The sequence below is a fragment of the Hibiscus syriacus genome, unplaced genomic scaffold (assembly GCF_006381635.1).
Source record: "Hibiscus syriacus cultivar Baekdansim isolate YM2019G1 unplaced genomic scaffold, ASM638163v2 tig00110422_pilon, whole genome shotgun sequence".
In the NCBI taxonomy this organism is placed as follows: Eukaryota; Viridiplantae; Streptophyta; class Magnoliopsida; order Malvales; family Malvaceae; genus Hibiscus; species Hibiscus syriacus.
Genome location: NW_024062732.1, coordinates 522,684 through 527,254, shown reverse-complemented (window position 1 = coordinate 527,254; position 4,571 = coordinate 522,684).

Genomic DNA, 4,571 nt, shown 5'->3' with positions numbered 1-4,571 from the left:
CGTGAACTCCGTCGTGCAAGCATAACCCGACGTAAAGCATCCACTCTATCGGGCCGCTAAATAATTAAATACAAAAATCAGTAAATAAACAGACATGATATTTAAACAGTGAAAACAAAGACAAATATGTTTCAAACTTGCATTGTATTCACCCAAGTCATTATTCTATCATAGTTCACAAAATGCATCAGATAACAAAGAAAAATATGTTTCAAACTAATACCCTGAAGTTAGTATTTGTCTTTGTTTTGTCTATTGGTTGAAGTAATGCAATCCATTCAAGTTTCAATTTGCAGAAGAAGAAATAGTTTACTTTCGCAACACGAAACTTAAAATCGCAACGCGAAATGAGAATCGCAACGAGAAACCAAAATCGCAACGCGAAACCAAAATCGCAACGCGAAATGAAAATCGCAACGACAGAATCGCAATGCGAAATGAAAATCGCAACGAGAGAATCGCAACGCGAAATTAAAATCGCAATGCGATTTTGGTTTCGCGTTGCGATTTTGTCGTTGCGATTTTGGTTTCGCGTTGCGATTCTGTCGTTGCGATTTTCATTTCGCGTTGCGATTCTCTCGTTGCGATTTTAAGTTTCGTGTTGCGAAAGTAAACTATTTCTTCTTCTGCAAATTGAAACTTGAATGGATTGCATTACTTCAACCAATAGACAAAACAAAGACAAATACTGACTTCAGGGTATTAGTTTAGCAGAATTGGCAGCAACCGAACAAATTTACTTTCAACCAAAAGACAAAATAAAGACAAATACTATTTCACAGTGTTAAAGAATACACAGTTTGGCAGAATTGGCAGCAACCGAACAAATTTACTTTCAACCAAAAGACAAAACAAAGACAAATACTATTTCACAGTGTTAAAGAATACACAGTTTAGCAGAATTGGCAGCAACCGAACAAATTTACTTTCAACCAAAAGACAAAACAAAGACAAATACTATTTCACAGTGTTAAAGAATACACAGTTTAGCAGAATTGGCAGCAACCGAATAAATTTACTAAGCAATCTAAGTGAAATGGCTAATCTAAGTGAAATTACGAGTAAATTTATCATTAAGTTAAATATGGAAAATCTTAAACTTACCTCGTTGCGTAGAGTATGAACCTCATTCTGCAACGATACTATCATCTCACGTAGAGCGGCAACCTCACCACGTAAAGTTGACACCTCCACACGCCATGCACCATCGTTATCGCGTAGAGTACCGATCTCCTCACGCAAGGCATTGACCTCATCACGTAACTCATCCCGTGGAGGTGGAGAACAAGGAGATAAATGTCGTGGCCTCTTTACCGGTCGCCTATCATGAGGTGATGGTGGAGAAGAGGCTCGATGATGTGACGGGATAGGTGATGGCTCTCGTTCTAGAGGTGTATAGTCGGGTCGATCGGGTGATGGCTCTGGGTGAGGTGATGGCTCTCGAATTGGAGGAAGTGGATGCTGCTCATCATCCGTGCCATCAAAAAAACTCTGACTAGCTTGCCACCAATCAGTGGCAAGCTCTTCCTCTGTGGGTGTCAGTCTTTGTAATGGAATGTTGGCCTCCTAACAATATAAAAACTCAAACAAAGTTAAACGTCTACTATTAATAACTTGTTTATATATTATATGAAAGTATTTGTGTTAACTTACATTATTTATTGTCGCATATGGTATTAAGTCTTCCCAATCCAACAGATTTTTCCTCTTCCAGGAAATAGCCCTGGAATATCATTTGACGTTTTTATTGCATATGTACGCATGCTGGGGAAAGCCTCGAATATCCAAATCTACAAACAATATAATAACAAAATTAGTAATTGTTAAATAATTAATTATAATTTTAGAAACATTATATAGAAATTATTACCTTAAAGGCCCAAACAAAGCCTGACAAAGTGTATTTCGACCCATCGCCACGCAAACTTTTGCGGTCATCAAAGGCAGTAGACAACTTAGTCCAGGTAGCTTTCCATATATACGAACCCCACGGAAACAGATTCCATGCATTCAGGTCCTCTACCAATATTATTAGCTCCCGAGGAATAGGTTGTCTGGCCTCTCTGCCTAAAAAGCCGGCTTACACAAGTAGTAGAAGGCATACTCGGACAACATCGACGTCATCCATCCGAGTGAAACCAGCTTTCTTATTAAACAATTTCTTCAGGTCGTCGACGTGTAGGTTCGGCTTCTCCATTGACTCATCCGGAAAAACCCGGGATAACCATGATGGGCGGGCGATATGACGAGTGTACCGGCCTACATCATTGTGTCCGAATCGTAGACCAGTGATTAAGCAGAACTCCTTCCGCCCAAAACAAGTATACGCTGGTGGAAAATGAAACCATATCTCTTCCTCACCACGTTGTATACTGTCGGGTAGATTTGATGTCATGGTCTGAAGCCACAAATGGGTCAAATTAGCATCTCCACCCGGATGCTGTACTCTCAGCCATGGCCGAAGCAGGTTTCCTCAAACAATTGTCTTTGTGCAGGTGAAAGCTTCGAAGCAATTGTAGTGGCTAGGCTAACTTTATTCCTTAATGTCAATGAAGCCGAAAAAAATTTCTACAAAAACAATAAACATACCAAGTTAGATATACCAAAAACTACACTGTGAAGATATACCAAAAACAATAAACATAAAAGTAGTAGTTTATTCTTGAAACTAAAATTTGCAACACTGTTTTGTCTTTTGGTTGAAATGAAAATCGCAACGAGAGAATGACTGTCGCAACGAGAGAAATGAAAATCGCAACGAGAGAATCGCAACGCGAAATGAAAATCGCAATGCGATTTTGGTTTCGCGTTGCGATTCTCTCGTTGCGATTTTCATTTCGCGTTGCGATTCTCTCGTTGCGATTTTCATTTCTCTCGTTGCAGATAGTCATTTTCACGTTGCGATTTTCATTTATCTCGTTGCGACTCTTCTGCAAATTGAAACTTGAATGGATTGCATTACTTCAACCAAAAGACAGAACAAAGACAAAGACAAATACTAACTTGAAAATCGCAACGAGAGAATAGCAACGCGAAATGAAAATCGCAACGAGAGAATCGTAACGTGAAATGAAATCTAAGTGAAATGGTTAATCTATTATTGAAATGACCAGTAAACTTATCATCAGTTTCAATATGAAAAACCTACAATAATGCAAAAATTTCAAAATAAAAATAATTAAAAAAACTAACCCTCGGAGGTTGATTTTCCATTTCTGAATATTGTGAGGGATTTCTGACCGTGAATGGTTGTGAGGGATTTCGCCGGAGATGGGGACGGAAATCTTCGGAGATGGGGACGGATTTCGCCGTAGAGAGTGAGAGATGGAGATGGGACTGAGTTGTGATTTTAGGTTTTAGGTTATGAGTTGCGATTACGGGATTTTGTCTTAATATTCGTTTTTGTAATTTGAAAATAAAATACGCGTAGCGATTATAATGGCGCTTTAAAAATCGCGTTGCGATTTACGGATACGCGTTGCGATTTACGGATACGCGTTGCGATATACGGATACGCATTGCGATTTACGGATACGCGTTGCGATTTACGGATACACGTTGCGATTTACGGATACGCGTTGCGATTTACGGATACGCGTTGCGATTTATGTGTTCGCGTTGCGATTTTCATATTCGCGTTGCGATTCTGGAAAATCGCAATGCGAATTTGTACTATCGCATTGCGATTGTCAAGAATCGCGTTGCGATTTTGGAAACTGATTTGCGATTCTGGGGATCGCGTTGCGATTTTTATTTCGCGTTGCGATTTTGTTGGTCATTTTGGCAAATCCAAAAAAAGTTGGTTAAAATCGTATATTATAAGGCATTTTTGGTCACTGAGGCGATTTTCTCTATTTTTAATTATTAAAGTGGTAAAATAGTTATTCGGTTGTTCATACGTTAAGAAATTCATCATTTTTATTAAAATTTGATGATTATTTGTGTTAGACGTTAATATGTTAAATGAAATATAATAAAATTATATTTTAATGATCTATATAAATGTCGTTATTGATTTCAAACATTGATTCGATCAGAGGCGGAACTAGGAATTTATTACAATATATGTTAAAATATTTTTTTATTTTTCAAAAATATAATTTTTTTAATTGAGGGGCTGATAATTTTTTTACTATTTATTTTTTAAAAACATATTTTTTAAAGTTAATTAATACTTAAAAAATATTTGACGGGCCAAGTGCATGGATTCGATGACATAATATTTCAACCCCTAACTCGGTGGATAATATAATCAGAGAATCAATCAACAAAATATAATTTAAACGATTACGAGATCATATTTTATCATATCATAATTAATAAAATAATATTATGCTCAAATAATCATTGATTTTTAATAACTTTTTTTTAAAAAAATATACAGATAATTAAATAATAATATTTTAACTTTTAATTTTGAGATAATAAAATATTACATGATGATTAAGGATCATTTGTGTATATTTTACTTATTAAATATTAGTTTATATCATCCTCGGTAACTCGCGGTCACGTTTTCCTTTTCCAGCTACCTTCAATTTCTTCTTCCTATATATATTATGCATAAAAAG